Genomic DNA, 17,271 nt, shown 5'->3' with positions numbered 1-17,271 from the left:
TGAGGCCTTGGTGGATTCAGGAGGATGCAGTGGGAGCTGATCCATCCACCCAAGGCTGCTCTGTGGCTCTTCCTGAGGTTTCAGACCCAAACCAGCAGGAATTTCTCCTGTATCCCCACTCCTGGATTAAAAATCCCCTGATTCCCTGCTGGGCTCACAGGGTGGACAGGACACGTGTGGGGCAGAGGAGGAATCTCTGCCTGGAGCTCCCAGCTGGGGCTTTTTACACCTTCACATCATCAAAACAAATTCAAATTCACTCAGTTTTGATTGTGGGACCTCATCCCATGGAGTTCTCTGCCCTCTTTGGAGCAAGATCAGGGAATCAAAGCAACAACCCCAATTCCTTGGGATTCAAACCAGCACATAACTTCCCCCTGCACTTCTGGCTCCGAGATCCTGCCGTGCCTCTGCAGATGAAAGGTATTAGATGAGGATAAATTCCTAATCATCACAATAATCAATCATTCTTTACTTATAATTTAGTGGAAATTAATCCAGCAGATGAGCAGAGGGCCAAATGCTAATCTGCGTCCTGGGTGTATTTATTGACTGGGAAAGGAGAGAATCTTCCGTGGAAATAAAGAAGAGAGGAATGAAAAAGTGCACCCAGAAGTTTTGCATTTGGAAAAGGAGCAGAGACAAAAAAGAAGGACCTCCCAGAAACTCTAAAAATGGCACTTTAAAAACTGGAAAGACTTTTAAAACTGTACTTTAGAAACCTTAACATTTCAAAACTCTTATACTTAGAAAAATGAGGATTTTTTTTTTGAGTCAGCCCCTGGGCTGGGGCTGGATGTGACTCAGGGTTTGAAATGCTGAAGGGAGGATTTGGGGCTGCCAGGAGCAGGGAACACCCAGCTCACCTGCAGGAGCTTTATCCTTGTGGTTTATTGGGAATAAAGGAGCCCAGGCTGCTTTTCAGGGCTTGGAGCTGCCAGGTTTGGGATGGAGAAGGTTTGGGATAGAGGTTTGGGATGGAGAAGATTTGGGATGCAGGCTTGGGATGAAGGTTTGGGATGAAGGTTTGGGATGGGGCAGGTTTGGCATGGAGGTTTGAGATGGAGCAGGTTTGGGATGGAGGTTTGGGATGGAGGTTTGGGATGGAGAAGATTTGGGATGGAGAAGGTTTGGGATGGAACAGGTTTGGGATGGAGCAGGTTTGGAATGGAGGTTTGGGATGGAGGTTTGGGATGGAGCAGGTTTGAGATGGAGCAGGTTTGGGATGGAGGTTTGGGATGGAGGTTTGGGATGGAGAAGATTTGGGATGGAGAAGGTTTGGGATGGAACAGGTTTGGGATGGAACAGGTTTGGGATGGAGCAGGTTTGGGATGGAGGTTTGGGATGGAGGTTTGGGATGGAGCAGGTTTGGGATGGAGCAGGTTTGGGATGGGGCAGGTTTGGGATGGAGGTTTGGGATGGAGGTTTGAGATGGAGCAGGTTTGGGATGGAGCAGGTTTGGGATGGGGCAGGTTTGGGATGGAGGTTTGGGATGGAGGTTTGAGATGGAGCAGGTTTGGGATGGAGCAGGTTTGGGATGGGGCAGGTTTGGGATGGAGAAGGTTTGGGATGGAGGTTTGGGATGGAGGTTTGGGATGGAGCAGGTTTGGGATGGAGGTTTGGGATGGAGCAGGTTTGGGATGGGGCAGGTTTGGGATGGAGGTTTGGGATGGAGCAGGTTTGGGATGGGGCAGGTTTGGGATGGAGGTTTGGGATGGAGGTTTGGGATGGGGCAGGTTTGGGATGGGGCAGGTTTGGAATGGAGGTTTGGGATGGAGCAGGTTTGGGATGGAGCCCGAAGCCGCCTCCTGCCCAATTCCAATCAGGGATCCTCCTGCAGGGAGAGGCTCCCTGGGGCTAAAGGAGGCTTTTACTGCCCCAGCACCGCAATAAAACACAAAATAAAGCCATTTTATTGACATTAAAATGCAAAGGGAAGATTTGTCTCCCAGCCCATCCCCGCTGCAGCTGGCTCCGTGTCTGGGAGCAGGTGGGAATCCCAGCTCCACCTGAGATTCCCTGGGCTCCAGACCTGGGAATGGCCCTGATCCTGCCTTGTGCCCCACGGCAGGTCCCCAGCAGGTCCTGCAGGGCTGGGCAGGAGGGAGAGATCGCTCTGGGGAGCCGGGCCAGGACAGGAGCAGGGCAGGAGAAGCCACACAGGGATGGCTGGGCTGTCCCTGCTGGGATCTCCCTGCTGGGGGAACATTTGCAGCACTCCGCTTTCATCTCCTGACGCTCCTCCTGCCGATGAACAGGAAGAATTCGATGAACAGGAAGAATTTTTTTCCCAAGGGGATGCAGAGTGCCCAAAGGAGCAGCAGGAGGGGGTGACAGGGTGGGTCTGGGGCCAGCAATTCCAGCTGGACGTGGGCACAGCCAGCTCCAAACTCAACTCTGCCCCAAGCCATGGGGAGCAGCTGGCAGGACACACCCTGAGATGGGGACAGTCCCCTCAAAGTCCCTTTGGTTTGGGGTGACAGGGAGAAGACTCGGCAAGAAAAGCTCAGAGAGGCTTTGGGGCCATCCCATGGGACATCCCATGGCCTCTGGGAAGGGCCTGGTGGCAGCAGGAGCCACCCAGAGGAGCAGCCAGCCCCTGGCAGCGGTGGCAGAGCTGTCCCTGCCCAAATGCGTCCCAGCTGTGGCTGAAGGCAAAGGAGGAAACGCTCCCTGAACCGGCCCGGGGTTTCTAGTAGCAGCTGAGGGACAGGATAATAAAACAGGAAAAAATTAACATGTAGGAAAACAGAGCTGCACCTGAAGCAACAGAGGCAGGGAGAGCGCGGGCAAGCTCCCCTCGATGCCAGAAAGGAACTGCGAGGAGGGGACCGGCCCCGCGGCCCCCTCGCTCCCCTCCCTCCTTCCCTCACTCCGATTTCAAAGGCGCACGAACAACGCCCGGCACTGTGTGGCATCTCCACTCCTAAATCTTCCTGTCCTCGGGTTTGTGTAACGTGAGCCGAGGGCAGGATCTGACCCTCCCGGGGCACAGAAATCCCCCCCTGCATCCCCCAAAGCCCCGGGACAAGCAGGAATGTGCCCTCCCCGGGATGCAGCTGCTGCGGGGCACGGCTGCAGCTCCCGAGCCAAAGGCTCTGCTGGGTTTGGGTTCAGCTCCTGGCACCTGCAGGGCACAGGGACAAACCCAAACTGCCCCAGTTTCCAATCTGGGTGGGGCTGCTCCATCACACTCTCCCAGATCCTCCCAGTGCTCACACACAGCCTGGAAGTGCCTGGATTCCCAAATATTCCAGTTGGATCTGGGGAAGAAATGGGCAAAGCTGGACCTGGGTGTCCCCAAAGGCTCTGCTGGGTTTGAATTCGGCTCCTGGCACCTGCAGGGCACAGGGACAGCCCCAAACTGCCCCAGTTTCCAGCCTGGATGGGGCTGCTCCCAAATACTCCCAGATCCTCCCAGTGCTCACACCCAGCCTGGAACTGCCTGGATTCCCAAATATTCCAGCCCTAATGTTGGATCTGGGGAAGAAATGGGCAAAGCTGGACCTGGGTGTCCATGCTGGGGGACCCATGGGGGAGCAGCCCGGCCCAGGGCTGGCAGGAGCAGTCCCAGCACATCACAGTGCTGTTTCCTTGCTTCTGTCAGCCCCAAAATGGGGTTGGGAAGGGGTCAGTGAGCACCCAGCTGGGCAAAGGAATCATCTCCTGCTGAGTGCTGGGCAAAGGGAATGTCTGTGTGGGGGCTGTCCTGGTGACAGCGTGGGGACAGGTCACAGGCTGGGCTCTCTCATCCTGCAGGTCTTTTCCTACCTAAATGATTCTGTTGTGCTTCTCTTTCTTTTCTCTCTTTCTTTCTTTCTTTCTCTCTTTCTCCTTCCTTCCTTCCTTCCTTCCTTCCTTCCTTCCTTCCTTCCTTCCTTCCTTCCTTCCTTCCTTCCTTCCTTCCTTCCTTCCTTCCTTCCTTCCTTCCTTCCTTCCTTCCTTCCTTCCTTCCTTCCTTCCTTCCTTCCTTCCTTCCTTCCTTCCTTCCTTCCTTCCTTCCTTCCTTCTCTTTCTTTCCTCTTCTTTTTCCCCTTTCTCTCTCTTTCCCCTTTCTCTCTTTTTTTTCCTTTCTCTCTTTTTCCCCCTTCCTCTCTTTTTCCCCTTTCTCACATTTTTCCTTCCTCTCTCTTTCCTCTTTTTCTCTTTCTCTCCCTTTCTCTCTTTCCCCTTTCTCACCTTTCCCCTTTCTCACCTTTCCTCTTTCTCTCTCTTTCCCCCCTTCCCCTCTCTCTCTCTTTCTTTTCCAAAAGCCACCACCTCTCCCCCTTCCCTCTCTCAGCGAGAGCTGATGCAGTTAATTGGAGCTTCTTGTAAGTGAACATTAACACAGGCAGAGCCAAGACGACGTCTTGGCAGCAAAATATCATTATCAGTTCTTGAGCTCCAGCCAAAATCCCCTTGCGGTCAAAACACAATTCTTTAAACTAAACAATTAAGGATTTGTGCGAGTGTTGCTGCCATGAGTTATCAAGGACGGGGAGTGGCAGTGCGGGAGGACAGCTCTGCTGCTGGCAGGGACACAGGTGACAGCCCCAGACCTCCGTGAGGGGCCTCAGGAAAGGCTCACATCACTCTGCTTTACCCCAGCCAGGTACAAATATCATTTTTCTGCTCTGGAGGCGCTCGGCGCTGCCCGGGGCTGCTCCCGTGCCACCTGTTCCTATGGAGAAGGGTTTTTATCACAAACACTTGGTAAACAGCTGCCTCTGAGCCCCTTTCCTGCCGGCCTGGCGTTTATTCCAGAGAGTCAATAAGGAAAAACAAACATTCCTGTCCTTGTGCACACACGGCCCCGGCCGCCGGCGCTGCCCGCCTGTGCCTGCCAGGCCCGAGGCTCCCAGATGGTGCCCAGAGCCCCAGGCCGGGCTGGGGGCAGCTGGGGAGCCCAGGAGGACACAGAAACTGCTGCAAAGGGATTTGCCCTTTGCCCTTTTCGCTTCTCCCTTGTCCCTTTTTCCTTTCCCCTCCTCCCTTCTTCCTTTCCTCTTTGGCCTTTTCCCTTTCCCCTTCTCCCTTTTCCCTTTTCCTTTTCCCCTTTTGTCTCTTCCCTTCTCCATTTCCGTTTTTCTCTTTTCTCTTCTCTCTTCTCCCTTTCCTCTTTCCCCTTCTCCCCTTTCCCTTCTTTTTTCCTTTCCCCTTCTCCCCTTTCCCTTTCCCCTTTCCCTTCTCCCTTTCCGCTTTTCTCTTCTCCCTTCTCTCTTCTCCCTTTCCTCTTTGTCCTTTTCCCTTTTCCCCTTTCCCTTTTTTCCCTTTCCCTTTTTCCTTTTTCCCTTTCCCTTTTCCCTTCTCCCTTTCCACTTTTCTCTTCTCCCTTCTCCCTTTCCTCTTTTCCCTTTTCCCCTTTCCCCTTCTCCTTTTCCTTTCCCCTTTTCCCTTTCCCTTCTTTTTTGCTTTTCCCTTTTCCCTTTTTCCCTTCTCCCTTTCCACTTTTCTCTTTCCCCTTCTCCCTTTTCCCTTTCCCTTCTCCCTTTCCGCTTGTCTCTTCTCCCTTCTCCCTTTCCTCTTTGCCCTTTTTCCTTTTCCCCTTTCCCCTTCTCCTTTTCCTTTCCCCTTTTCCCCTTTCCCTTTTTCTCTTTCCCCTTCCCCTCTTCCCATTTCCCTTTTTCTCTTTCCCCTTCCCCAGCGCTGGGACATTTCCCCAGGAACAAATCCACCTGAAATTCCAACTCAGTTGCTTCGCCTCCCAACCCCAGCAAGCTCTGAGGGTTGCAGAGTTGAGCTTTGAATCCCCTCTTCGCTTCTTTGCTGCTCCTGCAGGAGCTCCCCGAGGAGGGGGAGAGGGCAGAGAGGATCCCCCATTCCGACAGGAGCTGGGAGTGAACAATTAACGAGGTGCTCAGGCTGTAATGAGGGCTTCAGCACCCTGACACCTGCACAAGTGGCTTTATTTCAGAGCAGGTAAATTGGAGCCTGGCAGGCTGGGGAGGAGGTGACGCTGCTGGGGCAGGGATCAGGCAGGAGGGAATTATTTTTAGAGGTTTCTTTTTGTGACAGGCGGATCATGGCCTGGGTGATGGGAGCGAGATGCAGGACTTGAAGGAAGTTTCTGGTCTAGTGGGAGGTGTCCTTGCCCATGGTATGGTTTGGAACTAGATGAGATTTGAGGTCCTTTCCAACCCAAACCATTCCACGTTTCCATGACTGGACTCCAAGGGGTGTTTGTGTTTATTTATCCCTGACTGAGGGGGAAAGGGGGTGAAGCCCTGTGGGTCTGAACCCCACATTGTGCTCATCCCATCACCTGCCCTGTCCCATCCTCCTGCTCCCAGTTTGGAGCAGGCTCCATCCCCTGCTCCCAGTTTGGAGCAGGCTCCATCCCCCTGCTCCCAGTTTGGAGCAGGCTCCATCCTCCTGCTCCCAGTTTGGAGCAGGCTCCATCCTCCTGCTCCCCCCTGCTCCCAGCAGCAGTTTGGCCTCTGCCTTCTTTACCATGAACCAGAGTGGGTGACTGGGCTGGGAAAGGACCCCCAGGCAGGGCTGGGGCAGGAATGGGGCAGGAGCAGGAATGGGACAGGGCCTGGAGTAGGAATGGGGCAGGAATAGGGCAGGAATGGGACCTGGGGCAGGAATGGGGCAGGAAGGGGCAGGAATGGGGCAGGAGCAGGGCCTGGAGCAGGAATGGGGTAGGAAGAGGGTCTGGAGCAGGGGCAGGGGCAAGAATGGGGCAAGAACAGAGCCTGGAGCAGGAACGGGGCAGGAACAGGAATTGGAGCAGAAATGGGACAGGGACAGGGACAGGGGAGCCTCCTGCCCATCACTGCCCAGGACATCCCTCCTTCTCTTCTCCTGCTCCAAACCTTCCAGCCCAGCTGCTGCCAGAGCGTTTGGATCCAGCCGATAACAGCAGAAGCCTCAAAGTTCAGGATATTCAGATCTAGACCAATCTCAAGGCTTTTTTTTTTCCTTTTTTTTTTTTTCTTTTTTTCTGACAGCCGCTGCCTCTACTTTAGGCAAGGACATTAGCGCCGGGAGGAAAAAAAAAATTTGATTTTAATGCAAGCCCCAGTAATCAGCTATTTGTGATGGAATTTTATCTGTCCTGGTCTCTAAGGGATGAGAAGCAAGCAGAGAGGAAAGAAGGGTCAGAAATTAGTATGCAGAAATATCTGATCAGCCAAAGTAATTTTCTTTAATAATCGTATTCATACTGGCTGCTCTCCGCTCACTAGAAGAATTAAGTATTTAATAGTAATATATTTCATCTGGCAGCAGTTCCGTTTCGTTAGGAGCTGTGATGCCTCGCCAGGGTGGGGGGTGGGCAGGGGAGGCAGGCAGGGGGACACAAAGCTGCCACCAGCGTGTCCCCACAGCCCTCCCCCTGCCCGCAGCTCATTAGGGAGCTCTAATTAACCAGGGATGGAGGAAGGACCCAGCCAGGGAATCCTGGGCCCAGCCAGGGAATCCTGGGCCATCCAGGGTGCTGTTATTCCCTTCTGGAGTAATTATCAACGGCAAGGAGCACCTGTACTGATGGAGTCAAGCTGGTCACAGGGAGCAGATCCTCTTTCTTTCTTTCTTTCTTTCTTTCTTTCTTTCTTTCTTTCTTTCTTTCTTTCTTTCTTTCTTTCTTTCTTTTCTTTCTTTCTTTCTTTCTTTCTTTCTTTCTTTCTTTCTTTCTTTCTTTCTTTCTTTCTTTCTTTCTTTCTTTCTTTCTCTTTTCTTTCTTTCTTTCTTTCTTTTTCTTCTTTCTTTCTTTCTTTCTTTCTTTCTTTTCTTTTCTTTCTTTCTTTCTTCTTTCCTTTTCTCTCTTTCCTCTCTTTCCTTCTTTTCTTCTCCCTCCCCTTTCCTCCTCTCCTCCTCTTCCTCTCCTTTCTTTCTTTCTTCTTTCTTTCTTTCTTTTTCTCTCTTTCCTTTCTTTTTCCTTCTCTTTCTTCTTTCTCTCCTTCTTTCCTTCTTTCTTTTTTCTTTTTCTTTTTCTCTTCTCTTCTCTCTCTCTTCTCTCTCTCTCCTCTTTCTCTCTCTCTCTCTTTTTTTTTCTTTTTTTTCTTCTTTCTTTCTCTTTCTTCTTTCCTTTTTTTCCTCTTTCTCTTTTCCTTCTTTCCTTTTTTTTTTCTTTCCTTCTTTCCTTCTTTCCTTCTTTCCTTCTTTCTTTCTCTTTTCTTCTTTCTCTTTTCCTTCCTTCCTTCTTTCTTCTTTCTCTCTTTCTCTCTTTCTTTCCTTTCTTCCTTTCTTTCCTTCTTTCTTTCCTTCCTTCCTTCCTTCCTTCCTTCCTTCCTTCCTTCCTTCCTTCCTTTCTTCCTTTCTCTTCCTTCCTTCCTTCCTTCTCTTCCTTCTCTCTCTTCTCTTCTCTTCTCTTCTCTTCTCTTCTCTTCTCTTCTCTTCTCTTCTCTTCTCTTCTCTTCTCTTCTCTTCTCTTCTCTTCTCTTCTCTTCTCTTCTCTTCTCTTCTCTTCCTTTTCTCTTCTCTTCTCTTCTCCTCTTCTCTTCTCTCTTCTTTCCTTTTCCTTTTCTTTTCCTTTTCCTTTTCCTTTTCCTTTTCCTTTTCCTTTTTCCTTTTTTTTCCTTTTCCTTTTCCTTTTTCCTTTTCTTTCCCTCCAAAAGTTTTGTGTTCCATTTCCCCAAGGTTGCTGAGCTGCAGAAAGCAGCGCCCCTTCCCCTCTGCTCCTCTGCCTCGCTCCATCCATCCCAGCCCTGGTGACGTGGGCTCTGCAGCGTGACCGAGAGCTGAGATGCACAAAAGGAACGGCTCAATCGAGCTTGCAAATGCCAGAAAATGCTGTTCTGGGGAGGATCTGGGAGCTGGGACTTGCTCCTGTGATGGATGGACTGTGGGGTGGGAATAGTGAGTAAATAAATAGCACAGCAGAGGCTGAGGTTCCTCTCACTGACAAAATAGGGAATGTTCAGCGTGCGAGAGCTCAGAAATGATGGGAAACTGGTGGTGGGCTCTGGATAAAGGCAGGCTGAGACTGCAGAGCTCGTGTGACTGTGCACTTGGGGATGGGGCTTGTCCAGGACACAAACTGAGGGACAGGGGACACCTGGGAAAGCTTTTGGGGGTTCAGGTGCTCCTCAGTGCTCACCTGGCCAAACCTTGGCCTCTTCTCCTCCCTGTTCAGACAGATCCTGTGTGTGGGTGAGGGAGGAAGGGACATCTGGCTGCAGCCCTGCCTGTGCCTGGTGTCCCTGCTGATGGTGACGTGGCCATGGGGCAGCAGGAGCAGGTGGGTGCAGGATCAGACCCTGCATTCCCTGATTCCCACAGCACCCAGGATCCCCCTCAGTGGATGTAGGATCAAGCCCTGCAATCCCTGGTTCTCAGTGCACCCCAGGATGTTCCTCAGTGGATGTAGGATCAAGCCCTGCAATCCCTGGTTCTCAGTGCACCCCAGGATGTTCCTCAGTGGATGTAGGATCAAGCCCTGCAATCCCTGATTCCCATAACACCCAGGATGTCCCTCAATGGGCAGTGGGTGCAGGATCAAACTCTGCATTCCCTGGTTCTCAGTGCACCCCAGGATCCCCCTCAGTGGGCACAGAGCAGGTGGATGCAAGACCAAGCTCTGCATTCCCTGATTCCTACAGCACCCCGGATGCCCCTCAGTGGGTGCAGGACCAAGCTCTGCATTCCCTGATTCCCACAGAACCCCGGATGCCCCTCAGTGGGTGCAGGACCAAGCTCTGCATTCCCTGATTATGAATACACCCCAGGATGCCCCTCACTGGGTGCACAGGTGGGTGCAGGACCGAGCCCTGCATTCCCTGTTCCCTGTGATGCCCCTCAGTGGGTGCTGCTCCTCTTCCCTCTCCCCCACCTTCTCCAGCAGCACTGGATCTCCCTGGTGATGCAGGAACAGCCCTGTCCTGAATTGGTGACCCCGGCCACCCATCCCATGCAGGTCCCATTCCCTTCCTTCCTCCCATCTCCCCTTCCTCCTCCTCCTCCTCCTCCCCGAAGCGCGCGTGTTTGTGAGCTCACAGGGAACGGCGGGACACGGGCCTTTCTCTCAGCTCTAATGAAACCCTTTAATCATATTCAAATAGGTTACTGTTCAGGGGGAAAATAGAAATATGGATTTGATAGCAATAAATTTCCCTGGCTGGCTAAGCCCAGTTCTTAATTGTCCTGTCCCAGGGCTCGCACATTTCATTGTTCGTTAGGTGCTTAAGTCCCTGCTCTCATTTTGTGGCGGTGACATTACCGCTGATGGCTCTAATACTCTCATAATTTGAAAGGGGATTTGCATGATAGAACGCAGAGTATTAAAAGAAAAAGAAAAAAGGAGAGTTAAAAAAAAAATAAAAAAAAAAAAAAGGAGGGAGGGGGCGAAGAAGGAGTGGGGGGGGGGGGGGAACGGATTCCGCTTTCACTTAAAAAAAAAAAGTCACTTTCTTCAAAGTCAAATCATTGTTTTCATTAAAGTGAGGGGGAGAGAAAAAAAAAAAGTGTCTCTTCTGCACAGTCAGTCCGGCCTGGCGCTGGTATTATCCTTATTGTTGCTAATGGTTATTAATTATTATTATCCTGCTACACGGAGCACTGCGGACGTGATGTCCCCAATGTCCTTGGGACAAAGAGAAAAAAAAAAAGCCGAGGTGTCCGAGCCGGGGCGGCTCCGGCGGCGGCGGGGGAAGCCACCGGGGTTTGCCATTGTCTCGGTTCTCCAGGGTTTGGGCAGGAGCCCTGGCAGGGATGTGATGCCAGCCGGGATCCGCTGGCTTCGGTGCCGCGGTGCCACCGCTGCCCACGCCTGGGCACGGCGTTATCTGGGCAGAAAACTGGGATTTAAAGTTAAACTGGCCCTGCTGCCTTTCTCCCCAAACCTCCGGGGAGGTTTGGAGCCCAAATGGAGAATGGCAGGGTGATGGGATAGCCTGAGGTGAAGAGAGCAGAAAGAAACAAGGAAGGAGAAGCCAAATCGCTGTTCCTGGATGTGCAGAGAGAGCCAGACCTGATACAGCTCCCAGTGCTCCCAGTGCTCCCAATAGAGTCACATTCCAGGCCCAAGCACAGCTCCCAGTGCTCCCAGAGCTCCCAGTGCTCCCAGTGCTCCCAGTGCTCCCAATAGAGTCACGTTCCAGGCCCAAGCACAGCTCCCAGTGCTCCCAGTGCTCCCAGTGCTCCCAGAGCTCCCAGAGCTCCCAATAGAGTCATGTTCCAGGCCCAAGCACAGCTCCCAGTGCTCCCAGAGCTCCCAGTAACACGTTCAGCAACAGCTCCCAGAGCTCCCAGTGCTCCCAATAGAGTCATGTTCCAGGCCCAAGCACAGCTCCCAGTGCTCCCAGTGCTCCCAGTGCTCCCAGTAGAGCCAGGTCAGGCCCTCATTTCACCCCCTGAGGGGGCAAACCAGCCCAGACTGCAGAGCTGAGCGTTCCCATGGCTGCTTTCAGAGGTGGCAAAAGAACCATTGGGATCTGAGCTGGGAGCACCAGGGCCCCTCAGCACCTGGGGCCTCAGAAATCCTGATGTGGATTTTCTCAACCTGTCTGTGCAGCAGCAGCAGCAGGGCACAAGTCCCCAGGCTGTTGTTTTGGGCACATAAAGCTCATGAGGAGCACAAGAAACTCATCCCCAACCCCTTTTTTCCCTCTCTTTATAGGATATCCCAATTACATTCTGTACCAGGTCTGAAATTTCACGCTGCTGAGCAGTCACTCGCTGCAGTGTTCCTGTGCTCCAGGGCACAGGAGTCTCTGGGAAGGCTTTATCCATCAGCTGTTTATTTTCCAGCAATAAAGTGGCAGTCAGGGATGTATTAATTAGGGTTGTGGTGTCTGAAGCTCGTGCAGGATTCATATTTTGGCTGCTGTTCTCTTATCAGGTGCTTTTAGCATCATCCAGGGAGTGAAACCAGCCCAGATCTGTTGATCCCAGCAGGTCTGGAGTCGTTTCCCCCAGCTCAGGGTGCTGCTGTCACACTTCCCCATCCCCTTTTTTCCTGTAATCCCATCCCACAGACACCAGCAAAGCCCCAGGACGTGATTCCAGATGCTTCCCTGATTTCTGCCCGTTTCCATTGGTTTTTTCCAGGCTTGTTTGGGTGGGAAGGATTCCCTGGCAGCTCCTGAAGCTGATTTTAGCCCCAGCACAAGGGAGGCACCGAGGTCACCCTGCTCAGCCCGGCCCAACCCAGGCAGGAACATTGCTGTGTCTGCCCACCCAGCGCCCATTCCTGAGAATTTCCCTCTCCCTGATGCCCGTGGGAAGAGTTCCTGAAGAGCTGAGGGGTTTTTGTGTGGCTGTCACTGCAGACACCCCAGCCGGGTGCTCAGTCCAATTCCCAAATCCAGATGGGAATGGGGCAGGCGCAGGGCCTGGGGCAGGAATGGGGCAGGAATGGGGCAGGAATGGGGCAGGAATTCCAGCCCCATCCTGAGCTCCTCACCCTGCCCTTGCTGCCAACAAACCCTCTGGCAAAAGCACAGCCAGGATTCCTCGCCTGGCTCACCCCGGGATGAGCCACAGGAGCACGGAAAGAGCCCAAATCCTGCCAGAGGGGCCAGCACCTGCAGGGAGAGGGATGGGCATCCACATCCTCAGGTGTCTGAATCCAGGGAGATCCTTGAGGAGTCACTGGGAAAGATCCCAGTCAAAACAGGCTCATCCTGCTCTCCTTTTGCACTTCCCGCTCCCGCATTCACCCGGCGAGGAGGTGACTGCCATCTGTCTCCTCTTTATTGAAACACTCCAGGATTTCCACCCCCACCTCCCCGGGAGCTGCTGCCCTTGGGAACGGCGAGAAAAGGATGTCAGCGAGCTGGAGGGAGGGCTGGCAAGTGGGTCATGCCCTTCAGGAGAGCCGGCAGCCCCTCAAAGTGGGGCACTCGGCGAGCCTGGGGACGCGGCACGCCGGCCCCGCATCCCGGCGAGCTTCTGGGCCTGGAGCGGCTGCTCCAAACGGTGCCACCAGCTCTGGCAGCCCCCAGCCAGCAGCAACTTGCTCCCTGATTACGTCAGCCTGGATAAAAGGGAATTATTCAGGCCCTGGTTTCAGCTGAAACAATACAGCGAATTAACTGAGGCCGGTGGGGGGGTGGGTGTGCTCCGAGCCCCCCCTGCCCGCCCAGCTCCCAAACCAGGGCAGGCTCCTGAGCTCAGCGGGTTAAGGCACTCAGGGAGGTTTTGTGGAGGTTGGAAAATGCCCATTTCCTTTGGAAAACAGGAGGAAAAGCCCCAAAACGGGGCTTTGAAACAGATCCCCCAGCAGCGGTGGTTGCAGCCGCCGCCGGGCACAGGGAGGGGCTGGGCTCTGCTCCTGGAGCTGTGCCCACCCTGGGTGGGCATGGCCAGGCCCTCTGCACCCCTCCTGCTGTCCCATCTCCAGCCATCTCCTGCCTTTGGGTCCATCCAGGTGTCCCCACCAAAGCCTCAGCAGCCTCCACCATCACGAGGTGCCCTCACGTCACCACCCCAGTGCCCTGCGCAGCTCTCAGGGGGTCCCACCACCCCCAAATCGTCCCCAAATCATCCCCAAATCATCCCCATCACCCCCAAATCATCCCCACCACCACCAAATCGTCCCCAAATCATCCCCATCATCCCCAAATCATCCCCATCATCCCCAAATCATCTCCACCACCACCAAATCGTCCCCAAATCATCCCCATCATCCCCAAATCATCCTCAGCACCCCCAAATCATCCCCAAATCATCCCCAAATCATCTCTATCACCCCCAAATCATTCCCACCACCTCCAAATCATCCTCACCACCCCCATCATCCCCAAATCATCCCCAAATGATCCTCACCACCCCCAAATCATCCTCACCACCCCCAAATCATCCTCACCACCCCCAAATCATCCTTACCACCCCCAATTCATCCTCAACACCACCAAATCGCTTCCCAATCATCCCCATCTTCCTCAAATCATCCCCATCATCCCCAAACCATCCCCAAATCATCCCCAAATCATCCCCATCATCCCCATCATCCCCAAATCATCCTCACCACACCCAAATCATCCCCATCACCCCCAATTCATCCTCACCACCACCAAATCATCCCCACCACCCCCAAATCTCCCTCACCAGCCCCAAATCATCCCCTGTGCTGCAGAGCATTGTCCCCACTGCTCTCAGCTGGACCTGGGACGTGTCCCAAGCCCCGCGAAGGCACCAGAGCCAAAGTGGAGCTCCAATATTTTTGTTCTCTCGTTCACTTGGGGGTGGGGGGGAGAAAGGAAGAGGGGAGAAGGCAGAAGAAGGGGAGGGGGACAAAGGGGGTTTAATAGGCTCCGGTGACAGCACAATGTCCACATTGGGAAAAGATTAATGACGAAAATTAATCGCATGACCTTTCTTTCGAGGAGCTGGAGGTGAGGCGAGCCATTAAAGCCTCTTATGTTGTAATTAACGTTTGAGGGGAGAAAAGACTGGCTTTGGAATGGATGCGATCATTTAATTAGGGTTATGCGTCAGTGCCACAACAGGTTCAGAGAAGTCATAATTTAACTATAGCTTTAAATTACCCAGTCAGAGCCGGGCTGGCAGCGTTTAATGGCAGGGAAACGCCGCCACCAGGAGCGAGGAAAACAATTCAATAAACACCTCGGGACGGCAGAGGGACAGGGACACAGCCCCGGGGGCAAGGAGGGTGTCCCGGGCATGGCATTGGGGTTGGTGGGGTCAGGATGCTCTGAAATCACAGCCCGAGCTGCCTGCAGACAGATCTGCACCTCGTGTGTTCTCCCTCAGTGAGGTTGCCCAGCTCAGAATTCACCCACCAGCTCTGATTTCCGACTTTATCACCCTGCTGGACACTCAAACCGTGGTGTCCCAAGGGGTTGGCCGAGCAGAAACTCATTTTTGGTGCTTCTGGGCACGGCACTTGGGGTTGGTGGGGTCAGGATGCTCTGCAATCAGAGCCTGAGCTGCCTGCAGCCACATTTGCACCTCGTGTGTTCTCCCTCAGTGAGGTTCTCCAGCTCAGAATTCACCCACCAGCCCTGATTTCTGACTTTATCACCTTGCTGGACACTCAAACCGTGGTGTCCCAAGGGGTTGGCCCAGCAGAAATTCATTTTTGGTGCTTCTGGGCAGGAAAGTTGGGATGGTTTGAGTGGGAATGTTGTGAAATCAGAGCGGGACAGAGCCTCTGAACCAGATTTGCCCCATCCTGAATCCTCCCTGAACAAGATTCCCCAGCTCAGAATTCACCCACCAGCCCTGATTTCCCCTTTTTTCACCCCACTGGACACAGGTTGTGACCCAAACCACGCCAGGCACAGCGAACCAAGGTGGTGCCTCAGCAAAAACTCATTTTTGGCGCTTCTGACCATCACCTGCAACCACACCAAGGAGCAAAACCAAGGTGTCTTTACCCATAAGAGTTCAGAAAAGAAGCCAGGAATTCTTTTTCCCTTCCAGAGGAAGAATTCATCTAAAAAATTCCAGTAAAACACCGAATTTTCCCTTCCTCTGAGTAGGAGCCTCCCCTTGGTGCGAGCAGGAATCTTTGTCACTTTGCCTGGTGACAAGGGACCCACCCTGGGGGGTTCTGGGAGGTTCCTTCCAGAGGGAAAAGTTGGATTTTGTTTGACTTTGGCACAGGGAAGAGGTTTGGAAAGGAGGTGAAGGTGGCTGTGGAAAGCTACGTGAGAAATGAGCGTCACGATCAAGCGCTGCACGTTGGATGGATTATTAAGGTTCAAAATGAAAACATATACAATATTGCCAACGCCAAGGGCTCTCTAATCATAAATCAGCTCCCCTGACCCCTTCATAATCATGAGATTGCCCTAAAGAGCAGGAGATTTTACATAATAATAAGTGGGAAAGGGTTTTTTGCTTTTTTAATTGGCCTGCTGGTTTTCTGAGCCCGCAGTGGTTCCATTTCCAAAGTTGTCTTGGCCAGTTAAAGGATTTTATTTGGTTTGGGTGGAATTGGTTTGGTTTTGCTTTGTGAGATTGTGCTTTAGGAAAAAAAAATAGACTGGAAAAAATAAAGAAAGGAAAAGAAAATATGGTCGCTTCTTTGGCAACAGAAAACTTGCGATTTGGGAAGAGCCAAGTGCTAGAAATCAGCATCAAATTATATTCTGTAAAATCTGCATCAAATTCTATTCTGTAAAATTATATTCTGTAAAATCTGCATCAAATTCTATTCTATATCAAATTCTGCATCAAATTCTATTCTGTAAAATTATATTCTGTAAAATCTGCCCCAAATTATATTCAATATCAAATTCTGCATCAAATTATATTCTGTAAAATTATATTCTGTAAAATCTGCATCAAATTATATTCTATATCAAATTCTGCATCAAATTCTATTCTGTAAAATTGTATTCTGTAAAATCTGCCCCAAATTATATTCAGTATCAAATTCTGCATCAAATTCTATTCTGTAAAATTATATTCTGTAAAATCTGCCCCAAATTATATTCAATATCAAATTCTGCATCAAATTCTATTCTGTAAAATTATATTCTGTAAAATCTGCATCAAATTCTATTCTATATCACATTCTGCATCAAATTATATTCTGTAAAATAATATTCTGTAAAATCTGCATCAAATTATATTCAATATCAAATTCTGCATCAAATTCTATTCTGTAAAATTATATTCTGTAAAATCTGCCCCAAATTATATTCAATATCAAATTCTGCATCAAATTATATTCTGTAAAATTATATTCTGTAAAATCTGCATCAAATTCTATTCTATATCACATTCTGCATCAAATTATATTCTGTAAAATAATATTCTGTAAAATCTGCATCAAATTCTATTCAATATCAAATTCTGCATCAAATTCTATTCTGTAAAATTATATTCTGTAAAATCTGCCCCAAATTATATTCAATATCAAATTCTGCATCAAATTATATTCTGTAAAATTATATTCTGTAAAATCTGCATCAAATTCTATTCAATATCAAATTCTGCATCAAATTCTATTCTGTAAAATAATATTCTGTAAAATCTGCATCAAATTATATTCAATATCAAATTCTGCATCAAATTCTATTCTGTAAAATTATATTCTGTAAAATCTGCCCCAAATTATATTCAATATCAAATTCTGCATCAAATTATATTCTGTAAAATTATATTCTGTAAAATCTGCATCAAATTCTATTCAATATCAAATTCTGCATCAAATTCTATTCTGTAAAATTATATTCTGTAAAATCTGCATCAAATTCTATTCTGTAAAATTATATTCCGTAAAAAAAAAGATGATTTTATTGGAGGCCCCAGGACAGGGTCCCGGGCCCTGCCCTCCCAGTGGCCATGGTGGCCACGGGGCTCATCAATCCCAGTTCCTGAGTGCCCCATAAACCCCAGTGCCCTCAGAAGAGAGGGAAAATGGAAATGACT

The sequence above is a fragment of the Camarhynchus parvulus genome, chromosome 26, assembly GCF_901933205.1.
Source record: "Camarhynchus parvulus chromosome 26, STF_HiC, whole genome shotgun sequence".
NCBI classification, from domain to species: domain Eukaryota; kingdom Metazoa; phylum Chordata; class Aves; order Passeriformes; family Thraupidae; genus Camarhynchus; species Camarhynchus parvulus.
This window is presented reverse-complemented; position numbering follows the sequence as displayed.